At 39.3% G+C, this 27,270-nt stretch overlaps 23 non-coding genes across 23 annotated transcripts; all 23 read left to right on the top strand.

The window, feature by feature from the left end:
- Window positions 1-740: 740 nt before the first annotated feature.
- On the top strand, window positions 741-811 carry TRNAG-GCC (transfer RNA glycine (anticodon GCC)). The gene has a single exon. It is a non-coding gene; the product is annotated as a tRNA-Gly (tRNA).
- A 708-nt stretch (window positions 812-1,519) lies between these two features.
- Window positions 1,520-1,590, top strand: TRNAG-GCC (transfer RNA glycine (anticodon GCC)). Its single transcript has one exon. It is a non-coding gene; the product is annotated as a tRNA-Gly (tRNA).
- A 709-nt stretch (window positions 1,591-2,299) lies between these two features.
- Window positions 2,300-2,370, top strand: TRNAG-GCC (transfer RNA glycine (anticodon GCC)). Its single transcript has one exon. It is a non-coding gene; the product is annotated as a tRNA-Gly (tRNA).
- A 2,266-nt stretch (window positions 2,371-4,636) lies between these two features.
- On the top strand, window positions 4,637-4,707 carry TRNAG-GCC (transfer RNA glycine (anticodon GCC)). The gene has a single exon. It is a non-coding gene; the product is annotated as a tRNA-Gly (tRNA).
- Window positions 4,708-6,193: 1,486 nt separating this feature from the next.
- Window positions 6,194-6,264, top strand: TRNAG-GCC (transfer RNA glycine (anticodon GCC)). The gene has a single exon. It is a non-coding gene; the product is annotated as a tRNA-Gly (tRNA).
- A 708-nt stretch (window positions 6,265-6,972) lies between these two features.
- TRNAG-GCC (transfer RNA glycine (anticodon GCC)) lies at window positions 6,973-7,043 on the top strand. The gene has a single exon. It is a non-coding gene; the product is annotated as a tRNA-Gly (tRNA).
- A 700-nt stretch (window positions 7,044-7,743) lies between these two features.
- On the top strand, window positions 7,744-7,814 carry TRNAG-GCC (transfer RNA glycine (anticodon GCC)). Its single transcript has one exon. It is a non-coding gene; the product is annotated as a tRNA-Gly (tRNA).
- A 708-nt stretch (window positions 7,815-8,522) lies between these two features.
- TRNAG-GCC (transfer RNA glycine (anticodon GCC)) lies at window positions 8,523-8,593 on the top strand. Its single transcript has one exon. It is a non-coding gene; the product is annotated as a tRNA-Gly (tRNA).
- A 708-nt stretch (window positions 8,594-9,301) lies between these two features.
- Window positions 9,302-9,372, top strand: TRNAG-GCC (transfer RNA glycine (anticodon GCC)). Its single transcript has one exon. It is a non-coding gene; the product is annotated as a tRNA-Gly (tRNA).
- Window positions 9,373-10,080: 708 nt separating this feature from the next.
- Window positions 10,081-10,151, top strand: TRNAG-GCC (transfer RNA glycine (anticodon GCC)). Its single transcript has one exon. It is a non-coding gene; the product is annotated as a tRNA-Gly (tRNA).
- A 708-nt stretch (window positions 10,152-10,859) lies between these two features.
- Window positions 10,860-10,930, top strand: TRNAG-GCC (transfer RNA glycine (anticodon GCC)). Its single transcript has one exon. It is a non-coding gene; the product is annotated as a tRNA-Gly (tRNA).
- A 708-nt stretch (window positions 10,931-11,638) lies between these two features.
- Window positions 11,639-11,709, top strand: TRNAG-GCC (transfer RNA glycine (anticodon GCC)). Its single transcript has one exon. It is a non-coding gene; the product is annotated as a tRNA-Gly (tRNA).
- Window positions 11,710-12,417: 708 nt separating this feature from the next.
- On the top strand, window positions 12,418-12,488 carry TRNAG-GCC (transfer RNA glycine (anticodon GCC)). Its single transcript has one exon. It is a non-coding gene; the product is annotated as a tRNA-Gly (tRNA).
- A 1,488-nt stretch (window positions 12,489-13,976) lies between these two features.
- TRNAG-GCC (transfer RNA glycine (anticodon GCC)) lies at window positions 13,977-14,047 on the top strand. The gene has a single exon. It is a non-coding gene; the product is annotated as a tRNA-Gly (tRNA).
- Window positions 14,048-15,535: 1,488 nt separating this feature from the next.
- Window positions 15,536-15,606, top strand: TRNAG-GCC (transfer RNA glycine (anticodon GCC)). The gene has a single exon. It is a non-coding gene; the product is annotated as a tRNA-Gly (tRNA).
- Window positions 15,607-16,314: 708 nt separating this feature from the next.
- Window positions 16,315-16,385, top strand: TRNAG-GCC (transfer RNA glycine (anticodon GCC)). The gene has a single exon. It is a non-coding gene; the product is annotated as a tRNA-Gly (tRNA).
- A 709-nt stretch (window positions 16,386-17,094) lies between these two features.
- Window positions 17,095-17,165, top strand: TRNAG-GCC (transfer RNA glycine (anticodon GCC)). The gene has a single exon. It is a non-coding gene; the product is annotated as a tRNA-Gly (tRNA).
- A 3,257-nt stretch (window positions 17,166-20,422) lies between these two features.
- On the top strand, window positions 20,423-20,493 carry TRNAG-GCC (transfer RNA glycine (anticodon GCC)). Its single transcript has one exon. It is a non-coding gene; the product is annotated as a tRNA-Gly (tRNA).
- A 1,712-nt stretch (window positions 20,494-22,205) lies between these two features.
- On the top strand, window positions 22,206-22,276 carry TRNAG-GCC (transfer RNA glycine (anticodon GCC)). The gene has a single exon. It is a non-coding gene; the product is annotated as a tRNA-Gly (tRNA).
- A 705-nt stretch (window positions 22,277-22,981) lies between these two features.
- TRNAG-GCC (transfer RNA glycine (anticodon GCC)) lies at window positions 22,982-23,052 on the top strand. Its single transcript has one exon. It is a non-coding gene; the product is annotated as a tRNA-Gly (tRNA).
- A 705-nt stretch (window positions 23,053-23,757) lies between these two features.
- On the top strand, window positions 23,758-23,828 carry TRNAG-GCC (transfer RNA glycine (anticodon GCC)). The gene has a single exon. It is a non-coding gene; the product is annotated as a tRNA-Gly (tRNA).
- Window positions 23,829-24,533: 705 nt separating this feature from the next.
- TRNAG-GCC (transfer RNA glycine (anticodon GCC)) lies at window positions 24,534-24,604 on the top strand. The gene has a single exon. It is a non-coding gene; the product is annotated as a tRNA-Gly (tRNA).
- Window positions 24,605-27,097: 2,493 nt separating this feature from the next.
- TRNAG-GCC (transfer RNA glycine (anticodon GCC)) lies at window positions 27,098-27,168 on the top strand. Its single transcript has one exon. It is a non-coding gene; the product is annotated as a tRNA-Gly (tRNA).
- The last annotated feature ends 102 nt before the right edge of the window (window positions 27,169-27,270 follow it).

Below are 27,270 nucleotides of genomic sequence, written 5' to 3'. Positions count from 1 at the left end.
GGGAGGCACGGGTTCGATTCCCTGACCGATGCACTTTTATCCAACTAAACAACAAAAAACTGCAAATTTGGAGCGAATATAAAAAAGAACCCACCATCATCTGCAGATCGTGATGAAAAAATTCAGATTCTATATATACAGAGAAAACGCAATTTTGGAGGATGGAAAAAAGAAGAGTATTCATGCATCTCACGTAAAATAAATTCGAGTGGAATGTGGTATTGGTGATTCAGTGGTAGAATTCTAGACTGCCACGTGGGAGACCTGGGATCGATTCCTGGCCAATGCACTTTTATCCAGATGAGCAACATTATAACCGATTAAAATGCACGTGGAGTGGTTTCAAGAAAATGACTTTCCATGTCAATGAAGAATATTAATCGCATAAAATTCATTCCCTTGTATACTTGCAGAAAAAACACGGTGGGGTCACTTTCAGATGCGGAAATCAGGTCGCAGTTATTTTGACAACGAAATGCAATAACTAGTATTGGACACGAGTAGTGACAAAGGATTTCTCTGTGCGGAAAGCGGTTCTACCAAATCTTTATAACAGGTGAAGAAATATTTTTAACAACATCCCAATAACTTGCATATAATCAATTTAGTCCATCTTCATCTTCGGATATTCATGAAAAATAGGAAAGTCAGGAGCCTAAGAAACACAGAAAAGTCTCACACTCGACTGAAAGAAGATCAGTATTCAAGCATCTCACGTAAAATCACACCAGACACACGAGGCATCGGTGGTTCAGTGGTAGAATTCTCGCCTGCCACGCGGGAGGCACGGGTTCGATTCCCGACCGATGCACTTTTATCCAACTAAACAACAATAAACTGCAAATTTGGAGCGAATATAAAAAAGAACCCACCATCATCTGCAGATCGTGATGAAAAAATTCAGATTCTATATATACAGAGAAAACGCAATTTTGGAGGATGGAAAAAAGAAGAGTATTCATGCATCTCACGTAAAATTAATTCGAGTGGAATGTGGTATTGGTGATTCAGTGGTAGAATTCTAGACTGCCACGTGGGAGACCTGGGATCGATTCCTGGCCAATGCACTTTTATCCAGATAAGGAACATTATAACCGATGAAAATGCACGTGGAGTGGTTTCAAGAAAATGACTTTCCATGTCAATGAAGAATATTAATCGCATAAAATTCATTCCCTTGTATACTTGCAGAAAAAAACACGGTGGGGTCACTTTCAGCTGCGGAAATCAGGTCGCAGTTATTTTGACAACGAAATGCAATAACTAGTATTGGACACGAGTAGTGACAAAGGATTTCTCTTTGCGGAAAACGGTTCTACCAAATCTTTATAACAGGTGAAGAAATATTTTTAACAACATCCCAATAACTTGCATATAATCAATTTAGTCCATCTTCATCTTCGGATATTCATGAAAAATGGGAAAGTCAGGAGCCTAAGAAACACAGAAAAGTCTTACACGCTACTGAAAGAAGATCAGTATTCATGCATCTCACGTAAAATCACACCAGACACACGAGGCATTGGTGGTTCAGTGGTAGAATTCTCGCCTGCCATGCGGGAGGCCCGGGTTCGATTCCTGGCCGATGCACTTTTATCCAACTAAACAACAATAAACTGCAAATTTGGAGCGAATATAAAAAAAGAACCCACCATCATCTGCATATCGTGATGATAAAATTCAGATTCTATATACACAGAGAAAACGCAATTTTCGAGGATGGAAAAAATAAGAGTATTCATGCATCTCACGTAAAAAGAATTCGAGCGGAATGTGGTATAGGTAATTCAGTGGTAGAATTCTGGACTGCCACGTGGGAGACCTGGGATCGTTTACTGGCCAATGCACTTTTATCCAGATAAGCAACATCATAACCGATTAAAATGCACGTGGAGTGGTTTCAAGAAAATGACTTTCCATGTCAATGAAGAATATTTATCGCATAAAATTCATTCCCTTGTATACTTGCAGAAAAAAACACGGTGGGGTCACTTTCAGCTGCGGAAATCAGGTCGCAGTTATTTTGACAACGAAATGCAATAACTAGTATTGGACACGAGTAGTGACAAATGATTTCTCTTTGCGGAAAGCGGTTCTACAAAAATCATTATAACAGGTGAAGAAATATTTTAACAACATCCCAATAACTAGCATATACTCAATTTAGTCCATCTTCATCTTCGGATATTCATGAAAAATAGGAAAGTCAGGAGCCTAAGAAACACAGAAAAGTCTTACACGCTACTGAAAGAAGATCAGTATTCATGCATCTCACGTAAAATCACACCAGACACACGAGGCATTGGTGGTTCAGTGGTAGAATTCTCGCCTGCCATGCGGGAGGCCCGGGTTCGATTCCTGGCCGATGCACTTTTATCCAACTAAACAACAATAAACTGCAAATTTGGAGCAAATATAAAAAAGAACCCACCATCATCTGCATATCGTGATGATAACATTCACATTCTATATACACAGAGAAAACGCAATTTTGGAGGATGGAAAAAATAAGAGTATTCATGCATCTCACGTAAAAAGAATTCGAGCGGAATGTGGTATTGGTGATTCAGTGGTAGAATTCTGGACTGCCACGTGGGAGACCTGGGATCGATTCCTGGCAAATTCACTTTTATCCAGATAAGCAACATTATAACCGATTAAAATGCACGTGGAGTGGTTTCAAGAAAATGACTTTCCATGTCAATGAAGAATATTTATCGCATAAAATTCATTCCCTTGTATACTTGCAGAAAAAAACACGGTGGGGTCACTTTCAGCTGCGGAAATCAGGTCGCAGTTATTTTGTCAACGAAATGCAATAACTAGTATTGGACACGAGTAGTGACAAATTATTTCTCTTTGCGGAAAGCGGTTCTACAAAAATCATTATAACAGGTGAAGAAATATTTTAACAACATCCCAATAACTAGCATATAATCAATTTAGTCCATCTTCATCTTCGGATATTCATGAAAAATAGGAAAGTCAGGAGCCTAAGAAACACAGAAAAGTCTCACACTCGACTGAAAGAAGATCAGTATTCATGCATCTCACGTAAAATCACACCAGACACACGAGGCATCGGTGGTTCAGTGGTAGAATTCTCGCCTGCCATGCGGGAGGCACGGGTTCGATTCCCTGACCGATGCACTTTTATCCAACTAAACAACAAAAAACTGCAAATTTGGAGCGAATATAAAAAAGAACCCACCATCATCTGCAGATCGTGATGAAAAAATTCAGATTCTATATATACAGAGAAAACGCAATTTTGGAGGATGGAAAAAAGAAGAGTATTCATGCATCTCACGTAAAATAAATTCGAGTGGAATGTGGTATTGGTGATTCAGTGGTAGAATTCTAGACTGCCACGTGGGAGACCTGGGATCGATTCCTGGCCAATGCACTTTTATCCAGATGAGCAACATTATAACCGATTAAAATGCACGTGGAGTGGTTTCAAGAAAATGACTTTCCATGTCAATGAAGAATATTAATCGCATAAAATTCATTCCCTTGTATACTTGCAGAAAAAACACGGTGGGGTCACTTTCAGATGCGGAAATCAGGTCGCAGTTATTTTGACAACGAAATGCAATAACTAGTATTGGACACGAGTAGTGACAAAGGATTTCTCTGTGCGGAAAGCGGTTCTACCAAATCTTTATAACAGGTGAAGAAATATTTTTAACAACATCCCAATAACTTGCATATAATCAATTTAGTCCATCTTCATCTTCGGATATTCATGAAAAATAGGAAAGTCAGGAGCCTAAGAAACACAGAAAAGTCTTACACGCTACTGAAAGAAGATCAGTATTCATGCATCTCACGTAAAATCACACCAGACACACGAGGCATTGGTGGTTCAGTGGTAGAATTCTCGCATGCCATGCGGGAGGCCAGGGTTCGATTCCCGGCTGATGCACTTTTATCCAACTAAACAACAATAAACTGCAAATTTGGAGCGAATATAAAAAAAGAACCCACCATCATCTGCATATCGTGATGATAAAATTCAGATTCTATATACACAGAGAAAACGCAATTTTGGAGGATGGAAAAAATAAGAGTATTCATGCATCTCACGTAAAAAGAATTCGAGCGGAATGTGGTATTGGTGATTCAGTGGTAGAATTCTGGACTGCCACTTGGGAGACCTGGGATCGATTCCTGGCCAATGCACTTTTATCCAGATAAGGAACATTATAACCGATCAATATGCACGTGGAGTGGTTTCAAGAAAATGACTTTCCATGTCAATGAAGAATATTAATCGCATAAAATTCATTCCCTTGTATACTTGCAGAAAAAACACGGTGGGGTCACTTTCAGCTGCGGAAATCAGGTCGCAGTTATTGTTTCAACGAAATGCAATAACTAGTATTGGACACGAGTAGTGACAAATGATTTCTCTTTGCGGAAAGCGGTTCTACAAAAATCATTATAACAGGTGAAGAAATATTTTAACAACATCCCAATAACTAGCATATAATCAATTTAGTCCATCTTCATCTTCGGATATTCATGAAAAATAGGAAAGTCAGGAGCCTAAGAAACACAGAAAAGTCTCACACTCGACTGAAAGAAGATCAGTATTCATGCATCTCACGTAAAATCACACCAGACACACGAGGCATCGGTGGTTCAGTGGTAGAATTCTCGCCTGCCATGCGGGAGGCCCGGGTTCGATTCCTGGCCGATGCACTTTTATCCAACTAAACAACAATAAACTGCAAATTTGGAGCAAATATAAAAAAAGAACCCACCATCATCTGCATATCGTGATGATAAAATTCACATTCTATATACACAGAGAAAACGCAATTTTGGAGGATGGAAAAAATAAGAGTATTCATGCATCTCACGTAAAAAGAATTCGAGCGGAGTGTGGTATTGGTGATTCAGTGGTAGAATTCTGGACTGCCACGTGGGAGACCTGGGATCGATTCCTGGCCAATGCACTTTTATCCAGATAAGGAACATTATAACCGATCAATATGCACGTGGAGTGGTTTAAAGAAAATGACTTTCCATGTCAATGAAGAATATTAATCGCATAAAATTCATTTCCTTGTATACTTGCAGAAAAAAACACGGTGGGTTCACTTTCAGATGCGGAAATCAGGTCGCAGCTATTTTGACAACGAAATGCAATAACTAGTATTGGACACGAGTAGTGACAAAGGATTTCTCTTTGCGGAAAGCGGTTCTACCAAATCTTTATAACAGGTGAAAAAATATTTTTAACAACATCCCAATAACTTGCATATAATCAATTTAGTCCATCTTCATCTTCGGATATTCATGAAAAATAGGAAAGTCAGGAGCCTAAGAAACACAGAAAAGTCTTACACGCTACTGAAAGAAGATCAGTATTCATGCATCTCACGTAAAATCACACCAGACACCCGAGGCATTGGTGGTTCAGTGGTAGAATTCTCGCCTGCCACGCGGGAGGCCCTGGTTCGATTCCTGGCCGATGCACTTTTATCCAACTAAACAACAATAAACTGCAAATTTGGATCGAATATAAAAAAGAACCCACCATCATCTGCATATCGTGATGATAAAATTCAGATTCTCTATACACAGAGAAAACGCAATTTTCGAGGATGGAAAAAATAAGAGTATTCATGCATCTCACGTAAAAAGAATTCGAGCGGAATGTGGTATTGGTGATTCATTGGTAGAATTCTGGACTGCCACGTGGGAGACCTGGATCGATTCCTGGCCAATGCACTTTTATCCAGATAAGGAACATTATAACCGATCAAAATGCACGTGGAGTGGTTTCAAGAAAATGACTTTCCATGTCAATGAAGAATATTAATCGCATAAAATTCATTTCCTTGTATACTTGCAGAAAAAACACGGTGGGGTCACTTTCAGATGCGGAAATCAGGTCGCAGCTATTTTGACAACGAAATGCAATAACTAGTATTGGACACGAGTAGTGACAAAGGATTTCTCTTTGCGGAAAGCGGTTCTACCAAATCTTTATAACAGGTGAAGAAATATTTTTAACAACATCCCAATAACTTGCATAATATCAATTTAGTCCATCTTCATCTTCGGATATTCATGAAAAATAGGAAAGTCAGGAGCCTAAGAAACACAGAAAAGTCTTACACGCTACTGAAAGAAGATCAGTATTCATGCATCTCACGTAAAATCACACCAGACACACGAGGCATTGGTGGTTCAGTGGTAGAATTCTCGCCTGCCATGCGGGTGGCCCGGGTTCGATTCCCGGCCGATGCACTTTTATCCAACTAAACAACAATAAACTGCAAATTTGGAGCGAATAAAAAAAAAGAACCCACCATCATCTGCATATCGTGATGATAAAATTCAGATTCTATATACACAGAGAAAACGCAATTTTGGAGGATGGAAAAAATAAGAGTAATCATGCATCTCACGTAAAAAGAATTCGAGCGGAATGTGGTATTGGTGATTCAGTGGTAGAATTCTGGACTGCCACTTGGGAGACCTGGGATCGATTCCTGGCCAATGCACTTTTATCCAGATAAGGAACATTATAAGCGATCAAAATGCACGTGGAGTGGTTTCAAGAAAATGACTTTCCATGTCAATGAAGAATATTAATCGCATAAAATTAATTCCCTTGTATACTTGCAGAAAAAACACGGTGGGGTCACTTTCAGCTGTGGAAATCAGGTCGCAGTTATTTTGACAACGAAATGCAATAACTAGTATTGGACACGAGTAGTGACAAAGGATTTCTCTTTGCGTAAAGCGGTTCTACCAAATATTTATAACAGGTGAAGAAATATTTTTAACAACATCCCAATAACTTGCATATAATCAATTTAGTCCATCTTCATCTTCGGATATTCATGAAAAATAGGAAAGTCAGGAGCCTAAGAAACACAGAAAAGTCTTACACGCTACTGAAAGAAGATCAGTATTCATGCATCTCACGTAAAATCACACTAGACACACGATGCATTGGTGGTTCAGTGGTAGAATTCTCGCCTGCCATGCGGGAGTCCCGGGTTCAATTCCCGGCCGATGCACTTTTAAACAACAATAAACTGCAAATTTGGAGCGAATATAAAAAAAGAACCCACCATCATCTGCATATCGTGATGATATAATTCAGATTCTATATACACAGAGAAAATGCAATTTTGGAGGATGGAAAAAATAACAGTATTCATGCATCTCACGTTAAAAGAATTCGAGCGGAATGTGGTATTGGTGATTCAGTGGTAGAATTCTGGACTGCCACGTGGGAGACCTGGGATCGATTCCTGGCCAATGCACTTTTATCCAGATAAGGAACATTATAACCTATCAAAATGCACGTGGAGTGGTTTCAAGAAAATGACTTTCCATGTCAATGAAGAATATTAATCGCATAAAATTCATTCCCTTGTATACTTGCAGAAAAAACACGGTGGGGTCACTTTCAGCTGCGGAAATCAGGTCGCAGTTATTTTGACAACGAAATGCAATAACTAGTATTGGACACGAGTAGTGACAAAGGATTTCTCTTTGCGGAAAGCAGTTCTACCAAATCTTTATAACAGGTGAAGAAATATTTTTAACAACATCCCAATAACTTGCAAATAATCAATTTAGTCCATCTTCATCTTCGGATATTCATGAAAAATAGGAAAGTCAGGAGCCTAAGAAACACAGAAAAGTCTTACACGCTACTGAAAGAAGATCAGTATTCATGCATCTCACGTAAAATCACACCAGACACACGAGGCATTGGTGGTTCAGTGGTAGAATTCTCGCCTGCCATGCGGGAGGCCCGGGTTCGATTCCCGGCTGATGCACTTTTCTCCAACTAAACAACAATAAACTGCAAATTTGGAGCGAATATAAAAAAAGAACCCACCATCATCTGCATATCGTGATGATAAAATTCAGATTCTATATACACAGAGAAAACGCAATTTTGGAGGATGGAAAAAATAAGAGTATTCATGCATCTCACGTAAAAAGAATTCGAGCGGAATGTGGTATTGGTGATTCAGTGGTAGAATTCTGGACTGCCACGTGGGAGACCTGGGATCGATTCCTGGCCAATGCACTTTTATCCAGATAAGGAACATTATAACTGATCAAAATGCACGTGGAGTGGTTTCAAGAAAATGACTTTCCATGTCAATGAAGAATATTAATCACATAAAATTCATTTCCTTGTATACTTGCAGAAAAAACACGGTGGGGTCACTTTCAGATGCGGAAATCAGGTCGCAGCTATTTTGACAACGAAATGCAATAACTAGTATTGGACACTAGTAGTGACAAAGGATTTCTCTTTGCGGAAAGCGGTTCTACCAAATCTTTATAACAGGTGAAGAAATATTTTTAACAACATCCCAATAACTTGCATATAATAAATTTAGTCCATCTTCATCTTCGGATATTCATGAAAAATAGGAAAGTCAGGAGCCTAAGAAACACAGAAAAGTCTCACACGCTACTGAAAGTAGATCAGTATTCATGCATCTCACGTAAAATCACACCAGACACACGAGGCATCGGTGGTTCAGTGGTAGAATTCTCGCCTGCCACGCGGGAGGCCCGGGTTTGATTCCCGGCCGATGCACTTTTATCCAACTAAACAACAATAAACTGCAAATTTGGAGCGAATAAAAAAAAAGAACCCACTATCATCTGCATATCGTGATGATAAAATTCAGATTCTATATACACAGAGAAAACGCAATTTTGGAGGATGGAAAAAATAAGAGTATTCATGCATCTCACGTAAAAAGAATTCGAGCGGAATGTGGTATTGGTGATTCAGTGGTAGAATTCTGGACTGCCACGTGGGAGACCTGGGATCGATTCCTGGCCAATGCACTTTTATCCAGATAAGGAACATTATAACCGATCAAAATGCACGTGGAGTGGTTTCAAGAAAATGACTTTCCATGTCAATGAAGAATATTAATCGCATAAAATTCATTCCCTTGTATACTTGCAGAAAAAACACGGTGGGGTCACTTTCAGCTGCGGAAATCAGGTCGCAGTTATTTTGACAACGAAATGCAATAACTAGTATTGGACACGAGTAGTGACAAAGGATTTCTCTTTGCGGAAAGCGGTTCTACCAAATCTTTATAACAGGTGAAGAAATATTTTTAACAACATCCCAATAACTTGCATATAATCAATTTAGTCCATCTTCATCTTCGGATATTAATGAAAAATAGGAAAGTCAGGAGCCTAAGAAACACAGAAAAGTCTCACACGCTACTGAAAGAAGATCAGTATTCATGCATCTCACGTAAAATCACACCAGACACACGAGGCATCGGTGGTTCAGTGGTAGAATTCTCGCCTGCCACGCGGGAGGCCCGGGTTCGATTCCCGGCCGATGCACTATTATCCAACTAAACAACAATAAACTGCAAAATTGGAGCAAATAAAAAAAAAGAACCCACCATCATCTGCATATCGTGATGATAAAATTCAGATTCTATATACACAGAGAAAACGCAATTTTGGAGGATGGAAAAAATAAGAGTATTCATGCATCTCACGTAAAAAGAATTCGAGCGGATTGTGGTATTGGTGATTCAGTGGTAGAATTCTGGACTGCCACGTGGGAGACCTGGGATCGATTCCTGGCCAATGCTCTTTTATGCAGATAAGGAACATTATAACCGATCAAAATGCACGTGGAGTGGTTTCAAGAAAATGACTTTCCATGTCAATGAAGAATATTAATCGCATAAAATTCATTCCCTTGTATACTTGCAGAAAAAACACGGTGGGGTCACTTTCAGCTGCGGAAATCAGGTCGCAGTTATTTTGACAACGAAATGCAATAACTAGTATTGGACACGAGTAGTGACAAAGGATTTCTCTTTGCGGAAAGCAGTTCTACCAAATCTTTATAACAGGTGAAGAAATATTTTTAACAACATCCCAATAACTTGCAAATAATCAATTTAGTCCATCTTCATCTTCGGATATTCATGAAAAATAGGAAAGTCAGGAGCCTAAGAAACACAGAAAAGTCTTACACGCTACTGAAAGAAGATCAGTATTCATGCATCTCACGTAAAATCACACCAGACACACGAGGCATTGGTGGTTCAGTGGTAGAATTCTCGCCTGCCATGCGGGAGGCCCGGGTTCGATTCCCGGCTGATGCACTTTTCTCCAACTAAACAACAATAAACTGCAAATTTGGAGCGAATATAAAAAAAGAACCCACCATCATCTGCATATCGTGATGATAAAATTCAGATTCTATATACACAGAGAAAACGCAATTTTGGAGGATGGAAAAAATAAGAGTATTCATGCATCTCACGTAAAAAGAATTCGAGCGGAATGTGGTATTGGTGATTCAGTGGTAGAATTCTGGACTGCCACGTGGGAGACCTGGGATCGATTCCTGGCCAATGCACTTTTATCCAGATAAGGAACATTATAACTGATCAAAATGCACGTGGAGTGGTTTCAAGAAAATGACTTTCCATGTCAATGAAGAATATTAATCACATAAAATTCATTTCCTTGTATACTTGCAGAAAAAACACGGTGGGGTCACTTTCAGATGCGGAAATCAGGTCGCAGTTATTTTGACAACGAAATGCAATAACTAGTATTGGACACGAGTAGTGACAAAGGATTTCTCTTTGCGGAAAGCAGTTCTACCAAATCTTTATAACAGGTGAAGAAATATTTTTAACAACATCCCAATAACTTGCAAATAATCAATTTAGTCCATCTTCATCTTCGGATATTCATGAAAAATAGGAAAGTCAGGAGCCTAAGAAACACAGAAAAGTCTTACACGCTACTGAAAGAAGATCAGTATTCATGCATCTCACGTAAAATCACACCAGACACACGAGGCATTGGTGGTTCAGTGGTAGAATTCTCGCCTGCCATGCGGGAGGCCCGGGTTCGATTCCCGGCTGATGCACTTTTCTCCAACTAAACAACAATAAACTGCAAATTTGGAGCGAATATAAAAAAAGAACCCACCATCATCTGCATATCGTGATGATAAAATTCAGATTCTATATACACAGAGAAAACGCAATTTTGGAGGATGGAAAAAATAAGAGTATTCATGCATCTCACGTAAAAAGAATTCGAGCGGAATGTGGTATTGGTGATTCAGTGGTAGAATTCTGGACTGCCACGTGGGAGACCTGGGATCGATTCCTGGCCAATGCACTTTTATCCAGATAAGGAACATTATAACTGATCAAAATGCACGTGGAGTGGTTTCAAGAAAATGACTTTCCATGTCAATGAAGAATATTAATCACATAAAATTCATTTCCTTGTATACTTGCAGAAAAAACACGGTGGGGTCACTTTCAGATGCGGAAATCAGGTCGCAGCTATTTTGACAACGAAATGCAATAACTAGTATTGGACACTAGTAGTGACAAAGGATTTCTCTTTGCGGAAAGCGGTTCTACCAAATCTTTATAACAGGTGAAGAAATATTTTTAACAACATCCCAATAACTTGCATATAATAAATTTAGTCCATCTTCATCTTCGGATATTCATGAAAAATAGGAAAGTCAGGAGCCTAAGAAACACAGAAAAGTCTCACACGCTACTGAAAGTAGATCAGTATTCATGCATCTCACGTAAAATCACACCAGACACACGAGGCATCGGTGGTTCAGTGGTAGAATTCTCGCCTGCCACGCGGGAGGCCCGGGTTTGATTCCCGGCCGATGCACTTTTATCCAACTAAACAACAATAAACTGCAAATTTGGAGCGAATAAAAAAAAAGAACCCACTATCATCTGCATATCGTGATGATAAAATTCAGATTCTATATACACAGAGAAAACGCAATTTTGGAGGATGGAAAAAATAAGAGTATTCATGCATCTCACGTAAAAAGAATTCGAGCGGAATGTGGTATTGGTGATTCAGTGGTAGAATTCTGGACTGCCACGTGGGAGACCTGGGATCGATTCCTGGCCAATGCACTTTTATCCAGATAAGGAACATTATAACCGATCAAAATGCACGTGGAGTGGTTTCAAGAAAATGACTTTCCATGTCAATGAAGAATATTAATCGCATAAAATTCATTCCCTTGTATACTTGCAGAAAAAACACGGTGGGGTCACTTTCAGCTGCGGAAATCAGGTCGCAGTTATTTTGACAACGAAATGCAATAACTAGTATTGGACACGAGTAGTGACAAAGGATTTCTCTTTGCGGAAAGCGGTTCTACCAAATCTTTATAACAGGTGAAGAAATATTTTTAACAACATCCCAATAACTTGCATATAATCAATTTAGTCCATCTTCATCTTCGGATATTAATGAAAAATAGGAAAGTCAGGAGCCTAAGAAACACAGAAAAGTCTCACACGCTACTGAAAGAAGATCAGTATTCATGCATCTCACGTAAAATCACACCAGACACACGAGGCATCGGTGGTTCAGTGGTAGAATTCTCGCCTGCCACGCGGGAGGCCCGGGTTCGATTCCCGGCCGATGCACTATTATCCAACTAAACAACAATAAACTGCAAAATTGGAGCAAATAAAAAAAAAGAACCCACCATCATCTGCATATCGTGATGATAAAATTCAGATTCTATATACACAGAGAAAACGCAATTTTGGAGGATGGAAAAAATAAGAGTATTCATGCATCTCACGTAAAAAGAATTCGAGCGGATTGTGGTATTGGTGATTCAGTGGTAGAATTCTGGACTGCCACGTGGGAGACCTGGGATCGATTCCTGGCCAATGCTCTTTTATGCAGATAAGGAACATTATAACCGATCAAAATGCACGTGGAGTGGTTTCAAGAAAATGACTTTCCATGTCAATGAAGAATATTAATCGCATACAATTCATTCCCTTGTATACTTGCAGAAAAAACACGGTGGGGTCACTTTCAGCTGCGGAAATCAGGTCGCAGTTATTTTGACAACGAAATGCAATAACTAGTATTGGACACGAGTAGTGACAAAGGATTTCTCTTTGCGGAAAGCGGTTCTACCAAATCTTTATAACAGGTGAAGAAATATTTTTAACAACATCCCAATAACTTGCATATAATCAATTTAGTCAATCTTCATCTTCGGATATTCATGAAAAATAGGAAAGTCAGGAGCCTAAGAAACACAGAAAAGTCTTACACGCTACTGAAAGAAGATCAGTATTCATGCATCTCACGTAAAATCACACCAGACACACGAGGCATTGGTGGTTCAGTGGTAGAATTCTCGCCTGCCATGCCGGAGGCCCGGGTTCGATTCCCGGCCGATGCACTTTTATCCAACTAAACAACAATAAACTGCAAATTTGGAGCGAATATAAAAAAAGAACCCACCATCATCTGCATATCGTGATGATAAAATTCAGATTCTACATACACAGAGAAAACGCAATTTTGGAGGATGGAAAAAATAAGAGTATTCATGCATCTCACGTAAAAAGAATTCGAGCGGAATGTGGTATTGGTGATTCAGTGGTAGAATTCTGGACTGCCACGTGGGAGACCTGGGATCGATTCCTGGCCAATGCACTTTTATCCAGATAAGGAACATTATAACCGATCAAAATGCACGTGGAGTGGTTTCAAGAAAATGACTTTCCATGTCAATGAAGAATATTAATCGCATAAAATTCATTTCCTTGTATACTTGCAGAAAAAAACACGGTGGGGTCACTTTCAGATGCGGAAATTAGGTCGCAGCTATTTTGACAACGAAATGCAATAACTAGTATTGGACACGAGTAGTGACAAAGGATTTCTCTTTGCGGAAAGCGGTTCTACCAAATCTTTATAACAGGTGAAGAAATATTTTTAACAACATCCCAATAACTTGCATATAATCAATTTAGTCCATCTTCATCTTCGGATATTAATGAAAAATAGGAAAGTCAGGAGCCTAAGAAACACAGAAAAGTCTCACACGCTACTGAAAGAAGATCAGTATTCATGCATCTCACGTAAAATCACACCAGACACACGAGGCATCGGTGGTTCAGTGGTAGAATTCTCGCCTGCCACGCGGGAGGCCCGGGTTCGATTCCCGGCCGATGCACTATTATCCAACTAAACAACAATAAACTGCAAAATTGGAGCAAATAAAAAAAAAGAACCCACCATCATCTGCATATCGTGATGATAAAATTCAGATTCTATATACACAGAGAAAACGCAATTTTGGAGGATGGAAAAAATAAGAGTATTCATGCATCTCACGTAAAAAGAATTCGAGCGGATTGTGGTATTGGTGATTCAGTGGTAGAATTCTGGACTGCCACGTGGGAGACCTGGGATCGATTCCTGGCCAATGCTCTTTTATGCAGATAAGGAACATTATAACCGATCAAAATGCACGTGGAGTGGTTTCAAGAAAATGACTTTCCATGTCAATGAACAATATTAATCGCATACAATTCATTCCCTTGTATACTTGCAGAAAAAACACGGTGGGGTCACTTTCAGCTGCGGAAATCAGGTCGCAGTTATTTTGACAACGAAATGCAATAACTAGTATTGGACACGAGTAGTGACAAAGGATTTCTCTTTGCGGAAAGCGGTTCTACCAAATCTTTATAACAGGTGAAGAAATATTTTTAACAACATCCCAATAACTTGCATATAATCAATTTAGTCAATCTTCATCTTCGGATATTCATGAAAAATAGGAAAGTCAGGAGCCTAAGAAACACAGAAAAGTCTTACACGCTACTGAAAGAAGATCAGTATTCATGCATCTCACGTAAAATCACACCAGACACACGAGGCATTGGTGGTTCAGTGGTAGAATTCTCGCCTGCCATGCCGGAGGCCCGGGTTCGATTCCCGGCCGATGCACTTTTATCCAACTAAACAACAATAAACTGCAAATTTGGAGCGAATATAAAAAAAGAACCCACCATCATCTGCATATCGTGATGATAAAATTCAGATTCTACATACACAGAGAAAACGCAATTTTGGAGGATGGAAAAAATAAGAGTATTCATGCATCTCACGTAAAAAGAATTCGAGCGGAATGTGGTATTGGTGATTCAGTGGTAGAATTCTGGACTGCCACGTGGGAGACCTGGGATCGATTCCTGGCCAATGCACTTTTATCCAGATAAGGAACATTATAACCGATCAAAATGCACGTGGAGTGGTTTCAAGAAAATGACTTTCCATGTCAATGAAGAATATTAATCGCATAAAATTCATTTCCTTGTATACTTGCAGAAAAAAACACGGTGGGGTCACTTTCAGATGCGGAAATTAGGTCGCAGCTATTTTGACAACGAAATGCAATAACTAGTATTGGACACGAGTAGTGACAAAGGATTTCTCTTTGCGGAAAGCGGTTCTACCAAATCTTTATAACAGGTGAAGAAATATTTTTAACAACATCCCAATAACTTGCATATAATAAATTTAGTCCATCTTCATCTTCGGATATTCATGAAAAATAGGAAAGTCAGGAGCCTAAGAAACACAGAAAAGTCTTACACGCTACTGAAAGAAGATCAGTATTCATGCATCTCACGTAAAATCACACCAGACACACGAGGCATCGGTGGTTCAGTGGTAGAATTCTCGCCTGCCACGCGGGAGGCCCGGGTTCGATTCCCGGCCGATGCACTTTAATCCAACTAAACAACAATAAACTGCAAATTTGGAGCGAATAAAAAAAAAGAACCCACCATCATCTGCATATCGTGATGATAAAATTCAGATTCTATATACACAGAGAAAACGCAATTTTGGAGGATGGAAAAAATAAGAGTATTCATGCATCTCACGTAAAAAGAATTCGAGCCGAATGTGGTATAGGTAATTCAGTGGTAGAATTCTGGACTGCCACGTGGGAGACCTGGGATCGTTTACTGGCCAATGCACTTTTATCCAGATAATCAACATCATAACCGATTAAAATGCACGTCGAGTGGTTTCAAGAAAATGACTTTCCATGTCAATGAAGAATATTTATCGCATAAAATGCATTCCCTTGTATACTTGCAGAAAAAACACGGTGGGGTCACTTTCAGCTGCGGAAATCAGGTCGCAGTTATTTTGACAACGAAATGCAATAACTAGTATTGGACACGAGTAGTGACAAAGGATTTCTCTGTGCGGAAAGCGGTTCTACCAAATCTTTATAACAGGTGAAGAAATATTTTTAACAACATCCCAATAACTTGCATATAATCAATTTAGTCCATCTTCATCTTCGGATATTAATGAAAAATTGGAAAGTCAGGAGCCTAAGAAACACAGAAAAGTCTTACACGCTACTGAAAGAAGATCAGTATTCATGCATCTCACGTAAAATCACACCAGACACACGAGGCATTGGTGGTTCAGTGGTAGAATTCTCGCCTGCCATGCGGGAGGCCCGGGTTCGATTCCCGGCCGATGCACTTTTATCCAACTAAACAACAATAAACTGCAAATTTGGAGCGAATATAAAAAAAGAACCCACCATCATCTGCATATCGTGATGATAAAATTCAGATTCTACATACACAGAGAAAACGCAATTTTGGAGGATGGAAAAAATAAGAGTATTCATGCATCTCACGTAAAAAGAATTCGAGCGGAATGTGGTATTGGTGATTCAGTGGTAGAATTCTGGACTGCCACGTGGGAGACCTGGGATCGATTCCTGGCCAATGCACTTTTATCCAGATAAGGAACATTATAACCGATCAAAATGCACGTGGAGTGGTTTCAAGAAAATGACTTTCCATGTCAATGAAGAATATTAATCGCATAAAATTCATTTCCTTGTATACTTGCAGAAAAAAACACGGTGGGGTCACTTTCAGATGCGGAAATTAGGTCGCAGCTATTTTGACAACGAAATGCAATAACTAGTATTGGACACGAGTAGTGACAAAGGATTTCTCTTTGCGGAAAGCAGTTCTACCAAATCTTTATAACAGGTGAAGAAATATTTTTAACAACATCCCAATAACTTGCATATAATAAATTTAGTCCATCTTCATCTTCGGATATTCATGAAAAATAGGAAAGTCAGGAGCCTAAGAAACACAGAAAAGTCTTACACGCTACTGAAAGAAGATCAGTATTCATGCATCTCACGTAAAATCACACCAGACACACGAGGCATCGGTGGTTCAGTGGTAGAATTCTCGCCTGCCACGCGGGAGGCCCGGGTTCGATTCCCGGCCGATGCACTTTAATCCAACTAAACAACAATAAACTGCAAATTTGGAGCGAATAAAAAAAAAGAACCCACCATCATCTGCATATCGTGATGATAAAATTCAGATTCTATATACACAGAGAAAACGCAATTTTGGAGGATGGAAAAAATAAGAGTATTCATGCATCTCACGTAAAAAGAATTCGAGCGGAATGTGGTATAGGTAATTCAGTGGTAGAATTCTGGACTGCCACGTGGGAGACCTGGGATCGTTTACTGGCCAATGCACTTTTATCCAGATAATCAACATCATAACCGATTAAAATGCACGTCGAGTGGTTTCAAGAAAATGACTTTCCATGTCAATGAAGAATATTTATCGCATAAAATGCATTCCCTTGTATACTTGCAGAAAAAACACGGTGGGGTCACTTTCAGCTGCGGAAATCAGGTCGCAGTTATTTTGACAACGAAATGCAATAACTAGTATTGGACACGAGTAGTGACAAATGATTTCTCTTTGCGGAAAGCGGTTCTACAAAAATCTTTATAACAGGTGAAGAAATATTTTAACAGCATCCCAATAACTTGCATATAATCAATTTAGTCCATCTTCATCTTCGGATATTCATGACAAATGGGAAAGTCAGGAGCCTAAGAAACACAGAAAAGTCTCACTTACACGCGACTGAAAGAAGATCAACGAAATGCAATAACTAGTATTGGACACGAGTAGTGACAAATGATTTCTCTTTGCGGAAAGCGGTTCTACAAAAATCTTTATAACAGGTGAAGAAATATTTTAACAACATCCCAATAACTTGCATATAATCAATTTAGTCCATCTTCATCTTCGGATATTCATGAAAAATGGGAAAGTCAGGAGCCTAAGAAACACAGAAAAGTCTCACACTCGACTGAAAGAAGATCAGTATTCAAGCATCTCACGTAAAATCACACCAGACACACGAGGCATTGGTGGTTCAGTGGTAGAATTCTCGCCTGCCATGCGGGAGGCCCTGGTTCGATTCCCGGCCGATGCACTTTTATCCAACTAAACAACAATAAACTGCAAATTTGGAGCGAATATAAAAAAAAAACCCACCATCATCTGCATATCATGATGATAAAATTCAGATTCTATATACACAGAGAAAACGCAATTTTGGAGGATGGAAAAAATAAGAGTATTCATGCATCTCACGTAAAAAGAATTCGAGCGGAATGTGGTATAGGTAATTCAGTGGTAGAATTTTGGACTGCGACGTGGGAGACCTGGGATCGTTTACTGGCCAATGCACTTTTATCCAGATAAGCAACATTATAACCGATGAAAATGCACGTGGAGTGGTTTCAAGAAAATGACTTTCCATGTCAATGAAGAATATTAATCGCATAAAATTCATTCCCTTGTATACTTGCAGAAAAAACACGGTGGGGTCACTTTCAGCTGCAGAAATCAGGTCGCAGTTATTTTGACAACGAAATGCAATAACTAGTATTGGACACGAGTAGTGACAAATGATTTCTCTTTGCAGAAAGCGGTTCTACAAAAATCTTTATAACAGGTGAAGAAATATTTTAACAGCATCCCAATAACTTGCATATAATCAATTTAGTCCATCTTCATCTTCGGATATTCATGACAAATAGGAAAGTCAGGAGCCTAAGAAACACAGAAAAGTCTCACACGCTACTGAAAGAAGATCAGTATTCATGCATCTCACGTAAAATCACGCCAGACACACGAGGCATCGGTGGTTCAGTGGTAGAATTCTCGCCTGCCTTGCGGGAGGCCCGGTTCGATTCCCGGCCGATGCACTTTTATCCAACTAAACAACAATAAACTGCAAATTTGGAGCGAATATAAAATATATCGTGATGATAAAATTCAGATTCTATATATACAGAGAAAACGCAATTTTGGAGGATGGAAAAAAGAAGAGTATTCATGCATCTCACGTAAAATAAATTCGAGTGGAATGTGGTATTGGTGATTCAGTGGTAGAATTCTAGACTGCCACGTGGGAGACCTGGGATCGATTCCTGGCCAATGCACTTTTATCCAGATAAGCAACATTATAACCGATGAAAATGCACGTGGAGTGGTTTCAAGAAAATGACTTTCCATGTCAATGAAGAATATTAATCGCATAAAATTCATTCCCTTGTATACTTGCAGAAAAAACACGGTGGGGTCACTTTCAGCTGCGGAAATCAGGTCGCAGTTATTTTGACAACGAAATGCAATAACTAGTATTGGACACGAGTAGTGACAAAGGATTTCTCTTTGCGGAAAGCGGTTCTACCAAATCTTTATAACAGGTGAAGAAATATTTTTAACAACAACCCAATAACTTGCATATAATCAATTTAGTCCATCTTCATCTTCGGATATTCATGAAAAATAGGAAAGTCAGGAGCATAAGAAACACAGAAAAGTCTTACACGCTACTGAAAGAAGATCAGTATTCATGCATCTCACGTAAAATCACACCAGACACACGAGGCATTGGTGGTTCCGTGGTAGAATTCTCGCCTGCCATGCGGGAGGCCCGGGTTCGATTCCCGGCCGATGCACTTTTATCCAACTAAACAACAATAAACTGCAAATTTGGAGCGAATATAAAAAAAGAACCCACCATCATCTGCATATCGTGATGATAAAATTCAGATTCTATATACACAGAGAAAACGCAATTTTGGAGGATGGAAACAATAAGAGTATTCATGCATCTCACGTAAAAATAATTCGAGCGGAATGTGGTAAAGGTAATTCATTGGTAGAATTCTGGACTGCCACGTGTGAGACCTGGGATCGTTTACTGGCCAATGCACTTTTATCCAGAGAAGCAACATCATAACCGATTAAAATGCACGTGGAGTGGTTTCAAGAAAATGACTTTCCATGTCAATGAAGAATATTAATCGCATAAAATTCATTCCCTTGTATACTTGCAGAAAAAACACGGTGGGGTCACTTTAAGATGCGGAAATCAGGTCGCAGCTCTTTTGACAACGAAATGCAATAACTAGTATTGGACACGAGTAGTGACAAAGGATTTCTCTTTGCGGAAAGCAGTTCTACCAAATCTTTATAACAGGTGAAGAAATATTTTTAACAACATCCAAATAACTTGCATATAATCAATTTAGTCCATCTTCATCTTCGGATATTCATGAAAAAAAGGAAAGTCAGGAGCCTAAGAAACACAGAAAAGTCTCACACGCTACTGAAAGAAGATCAGTATTCATGCATCTCACGTAAAATCACGCCAGACACACGAGGCATCGGTGGTTCAGTGGTAGAATTCTCGCCTGCCACGCGGGAGGCCCGGGTTCGATTCCCGGCCGATGCATTTTTATCCAACTAAACAACAATAAACTGCAAATTTGGAGCGAATATAAAAAAAGAACCCACCATCATCTGCATATCGTGATGATAAAATTCAGATTCCATATACACAGAGAAAACGCAAATTTTGGAGGATGGGAAAAATAAGAGTATTCATGCATCTCACGTAAAAAGAATTCGAGCGGAATGTGGTATAGGTAATTCAGTGGTAGAATTCTGGACTGCCACGTGGGAGACCTGGGATCGTTTACTGGCCAATGCACTTTTATCCAGATAAGCAACATCATAACCGATTAAAATGCACGTCGAGTGGTTTCAAGAAAATGACTTTCCATGTCAATGAAGAATATTTATCGCATAAAATTCATTCCCTTGTATACTTGCAGAAAAAACACGGTGGGGTCACTTTCAGCTGCGGAAATCAGGTCGCAGTTATTTTGACAACGAAATGCAATAACTAGTATTGGACACGAGTAGTGACAAATGATTTCTCTTTGCGGAAAGCGGTTCTACAAAAATCTTTATAACAGGTGAAGAAATATTTTAACAGCATCCCAATAACTTGCATATAATCAATTTAGTCCTTCTTCATCTTCGGATATTCATGAAAAATGGGAAAGTCAGGAGCCTAAGAAACACAGAAAAGTCTCACTTACACGCCACTGAAAGAAGATCAACGAAATGCAATAACTAGTATTGGACACGAGTAGTGACAAATTCTCTTTGCGGAAAGGGGTTCTACAAAAATCTTTATAACAGGTGAAGAAATATTTTAACAACATCCCAATAACTTGCATATAATCAATTTAGTCCATCTTCATCTTCGGATATTCATGAAAAAAAGGAAAGTCAGGAGCCTTAGAAACACAGAAAAGTCTCACACTCGACTGAAAGAAGATCAGTATTCAAGCATCTCACGTACCATCACACCAGACACACGAGGCATCGGTGGTTCAGTGGTAGAATTCTCGCCTGCCACGCGGGAGGCCCGGGTTCGATTCCTGGCCGAAGCACTTTTCTCCAACTAAACAACAATAAACTGCAATTTTGGAGCAAATATAAAAGAACCCACCATCTGCAGATCGTGATGAAAAAATTCAGATTCTATATATACAGAGAAAACGCAATTTTGGAGGATGGAAAAAAGAAGAGTATTCATGCATCTCACGTAAAAAAAATTCGAGTGGAATGTGGTATTGGTGATTCAGTGGTAGAATTCTGGACTGCCACGTGGGAGACCTGGGATCGATTCCTGGCCAATGCACTTTTATCCAGATAAGCATCATTATAACCGATGAAAATGCACGTGGAGTGGTTTCAAGAAAATGACTTTCCATGTCAATGAAGAATTTTAATCGCATAAAATTCATTCCCTTGTATACTTGCAGAAAAAAACACGGTGGGGTCACTTTCAGCAGCGGAAATCAGGTCGCAGCTATTTTGACAACGAAATTCAATAACTAGTATTGGACACGAGTAGTGACAAAGGATTTCTCTTTGCGGAAAGCGGTTCTACCAAATCTTTATAACAGGTGAAGAAATATTTTTAACAACATCTCAATAACTTGCATATAATACATTTATTCCATCTTCATCTTCGGATATTCATGAAAAATAGGAAAGTCAGGAGCCTAAGAAACACAGAAAAGTCTCACACGCTACTGAAAGAAGATCAGTATTCATGCATCTCACGTAAAATCACGCCAGACACAAGATGCATTGGTGGTTCAGTGGTAGAATTCTCGCCTGCCACGCGGGAGGCCCGGGTTCGATTCCCGGCCGATGCACTTTTTTCCAACTAAACAACAATAAACTGCAAATTTGGAGCGAATATAAAAAACAGCCCACCATCTGCAGATCGTGATGAAAAAATTCAGATTCTATATATACAGAGAAAACGCAATTTTGGAGGATGGAAAAAAGAAGAGTATTCATGCATCTCACGTAAAAAAAATTCGAGTGGAATGTGGTATTGGTGATTCAGTGGTAGAATTCTGGACTGCCACGTGGGAGACCTGGGATCGATTCCTGGCCAATGCACTTTTATCCAGATAAGCATCATTATAACCGATGAAAATGCACGTGGAGTGGTTTCAAGAAAATGACTTTCCATGTCAATGAAGAATTTTAATCGCATAAAATTCATTCCCTTGTATACTTGCAGAAAAAAACACGGTGGGGTCACTTTCAGCTGCGGAAATCAGGTCGCAGCTATTTTGACAACGAAATTCAATAACTAGTATTGGACACGAGTAGTGACAAAGGATTTCTCTTTGCGGAAAGCGGTTCTACCAAATCTTTATAACAGGTGAAGAAATATTTTTAACAACATCCCAATAACTTGCATATAATAAATTTAGTCCATCTTCATCTTCGGATATTCATGAAAAATAGGAAAGTCAGGAGCCTAAGAAACACAGAAAAGTCTCACACGCTACTGAAAAAAGATCAGTATTCATGCATCTCACGTAAAATCACGCCAGACACAAGAGGCATTGGTGGTTCAGTGGTAGAATTCTCGCCTGCCACGCGGGAGGCCCGGGTTCGATTCCCGGCCGATGCACTTTTTTCCAACTAAACAACAATAAACTGCAAATTTGGAGCGAATATAAAAAAGAACCCACCATCTGCAGATCGTGATGAAAAAATTCAGATTCTACATATACAGAGAAAACGCAATTTTGGAGGATGGAAAAAAGAAGAGTATTCATGCATCTCACGTAAAAAAAATTCGAGTGGAATGTGGTATTGGTGATTCAGTGGTAGAATTCTGGACTGCCACGTGGGAGACCTGGGATCGATTCCTGGCCAATGCACTTTTATCCAGATAAGCATCATTATAACCGATGAAAATGCACGTGGAGTGGTTTCAAGAAAATGACTTTCCATGTCAATGAAGAATTTTAATCGCATAAAATTCATTCCCTTGTATACTTGCAGAAAAAAACACGGTGGGGTCACTTTCAGCTGCGGAAATCAGGTCGCAGCTATTTTGACAACGAAATTCAATAACTAGTATTGGACACGAGTAGTGACAAAGGATTTCTCTTTGCGGAAAGCGGTTCTACCAAATCTTTATAACAGGTGAAGAAATATTTTTAACAACATCCCAATAACTTGCATATAATAAATTTATTCCATCTTCATCTTCGGATATTCATGAAAAATAGGAAAGTCAGGAGCCTAAGAAACACAGAAAAGTCTCACACGCTACTGAAAAAAGATCAGTATTCATGCATCTCACGTAAAATCACGCCAGACACAAGAGGCATTGGTGGTTCAGTGGTAGAATTCTCGCCTGCCACGCGGGAGGCCTGGGTTCGATTCCCGGCCGATGCACTTTTTTCCAACTAAACAACAATAAACTGCAAATATGGAGCGAATATAAAAAAGAACCCACCATCTGCAGATCGTGATGAAAAAATTCAGATTCTATATATACAGAGAAAACGCAATTTTGGAGGATGGAAAAAAGAAGAGTATTCATGCATCTCACGTAAAAAAAATTCGAGTGGAATGTGGTATTGGTGATTCAGTGGTAGAATTCTGGACTGCCACGTGGGAGACCTGGGATCGATTCCTGGCCAATGCACTTTTATCCAGATAAGCATCATTATAACCGATGAAAATGCACGTGGAGTGGTTTCAAGAAAATGACTTTCCATGTCAATGAAGAATTTTAATCGCATAAAATTCATTCCCTTGTATACTTGCAGAAAAAAACACGGTGGGGTCACTTTCAGCTGCGGAAATCAGGTCGCAGCTATTTTGACAACGAAATTCAATAACTAGTATTGGACACGAGTAGTGACAACGGATTTCTCTTTGCGGAAAGCGGTTCTACCAAATCTTTATAACAGGTGAAGAAATATTTTTAACAACATCCCAATAACTTGCATATAATAAATTTAGTCCATCTTCATCTTCGGATATTCATGAAAAATAGGAAAGTCAGGAGCCTAAGAAACACAGAAAAGTCTCACACGCTACTGAAAGAAGATCAGTATTCATGCATCTCACGTAAAATCACGGCAGACACAAGAGGCATTGGTGGTTCAGTGGTAGAATTCTCGCCTGCCACGCGGGAGGCCCGGGTTCGATTCCCGGCCGATGCACTTTTATCCAACTAAACAACAATAAACTGCAAATTTGGAGCGAATATAAAAAAAGAACCCACCATCATCTGCATATAGTGATGATAAAATTCAGATTCTATATACACAGAGAAAACGCAAATTTTGGAGGATGGAAAAAATAAGAGTATTCATGCATCTCACGTAAAAAGAATTCGAGCGGAATGTGGTGTTGGTGATTCAGTGGTAGAATTCTGGACTGCCACGTGGGAGACCTGGGATCGATTCCTGGCCAATGCACTTTTATCCAGATAAGCAACATTATAACCGATCAAAATGCACGTGGAGTGGTTTCAAGAAAATGACTTTCCATGTCAATGAAGAATATTAATCGCATAAAATTCATTCCCTTTTATACTTGCAGAAAAAACACGGTGGGGTCACTTTCAGATGCGGAAATCAGGTCGCAGCTATTTTGACAACGAAATGCAATAACTAGTATTGGACACGAGTAGTGACAAAGGATTTCTCTTTGCGGAAAGCGGTTCTACCAAATCTTTATAACAGGTGAATACATATTTTTAACAACATCCCAATAACTTGCATATAATAAATTTAGTCCATCTTCATCTTCGGATATTCATGAAAAATAGGAAAGTCAGGAGCCTAAGAAACAAAGAAAAGTCTCACACGCTACTGAAAGAAGATCAGTATTCATGCATCTCACGTAAAATCACGCCAGACACACGAGGCATCGGTGGTTCAGTGGTAGAATTCTCGCCTGCCACGCGGGAGGCCCGGGTTCTATTCACGGCCGATGCACTTTTATCCAACTAAACAACAATAAACTGCAAATTTGGAGCGAATATAAAAAAGAACCCACCATCATCTGCATATCGTGATGATAAAATTCAGATTCCATATACACAGAGAAAACGCAAATTTTGGAGGATGGAAAAAATAAGAGTATTCATGCATCTCACGTAAAAAGAATTCGAGCGTAATGTGGTATAGGTAATTCAGTGGTAGAATGCTGGACTGCCACGTGGGAGACCTGGGATCGTTTACTGGCCAATGCACTTTTATCCAGATAAGCAACATCATAACCGATTAAAATGCACGTCGAGTGGTTTCAAGAAAATGACTTTCCATGTCAATGAAGAATATTTATCGCATAAAATTCATTCCCTTGTATACTTGCAGAAAAAACACGGTGGGGTCACTTTCAGCTGCGGAAATCAGGTCGCAGTTATTTTGACAACGAAATGCAATAACTAGTATTGGACACGAGTAGTGACAAATGATTTCTCTTTGCGGAAAGCGGTTCTACAAAAATCTTTATAACAGGTGAAGAAATATTTTAACAGCATCCCAATAACTTGCATATAATCAATTTAGTCCTTCTTCATCTTCGGATATTCATGAAAAATGGGAAAGTCAGGAGCCTAAGAAACACAGAAAAGTCTCACTTACACGCGACTGAAAGAAGATCAACGAAATGCAATAACTAGTATTGGACACGAGTAGTGACAAATTCTCTTTGCGGAAAGCGGTTCTACAAAAATCTTTATAACAGGTGAAGAAATATTTTAACAACATCCCAATAACTTGCATATAATCAATTTAGTCCATCTTCATCTTCGGATATTCATGAAAAATGGGAAAGTCAGGAGCCTAAGAAACACAGAAAAGTCTCACACTCGACTGAAAGAAGATCAGTATTCAAGCATCTCACGTACCATCACACCAGACACACGAGGCATCGGTGGTTCAGTGGTAGAATTCTCGCCTGCCACGCGGGAGGCCTGGGTTCGATTCCCGGCAGATGCACTTTTTTCCAACTAAACAACAATAAACTGCAAATTTGGAGCGAATATAAAAAAGAACCCACCATCTGCAGATCGTGATGAAAAAATTCAGATTCTATATATACAGAGAAAAGGCAATTTTGGAGGATGGAAAAAAGAAGAGTATTCATGCATCTCACGTAAAAAAAATTCGAGTGGAATGTGGTATTGGTGATTCAGTGGTAGAATTCTGGACTGCCACGTGGGAGACCTGGGATCGATTCCTGGCCAATGCACTTTTATCCAGATAAGCATCATTATAACCGATGAAAATGCACGTGGAGTGGTTTCAAGAAAATGACTTTCCATGTCAATGAAGAATTTTAATCGCATAAAATTCATTCCCTTGTATACTTGCAGAAAAAAACACGGTGGGGTCACTTTCAGCTGCGGAAATCAGGTCGCAGCTATTTTGACAACGAAATTCAATAACTAGTATTGGACACGAGTAGTGACAAATGATTTCTCTTTGCGGAAAGCGGTTCTACCAAATCTTTATAACAGGTGAAGAAATATTTTTAACAACATCCCAATAACTTGCATATAATAAATTTAGTCCATCTTCATCTTCGGATATTCATGAAAAATAGGAAAGTCAGGAGCCTAAGAAACACAGAAAAGTCTCACACGCTAATGAAAGAAGATCAGTATTCATGCATCTCACGTAAAATCACGCCAGACACAAGAGGCATTGGTGGTTCAGTGGTAGAATTCTCGCCTGCCACGCGGGAGGCCCGGGTTCGATTCCCGGCCGATGCACTTTTTTCCAACTAAACAACAATAAACTGCAAATTTGGAGCGAATATAAAAAAGAACCCACCATCTGCAGATCGTGATGAAAAAATTCAGATTCTATATATA

This window comes from Lampetra fluviatilis, chromosome 4 (genome assembly GCF_964198595.1).
Source record: "Lampetra fluviatilis chromosome 4, kcLamFluv1.1, whole genome shotgun sequence".
Classification (NCBI taxonomy): Eukaryota; Metazoa; Chordata; class Hyperoartia; order Petromyzontiformes; family Petromyzontidae; genus Lampetra; species Lampetra fluviatilis.
Note: the sequence above shows the minus strand (reverse complement) of the source record. Positions and strands in the feature narration are given on the sequence as shown.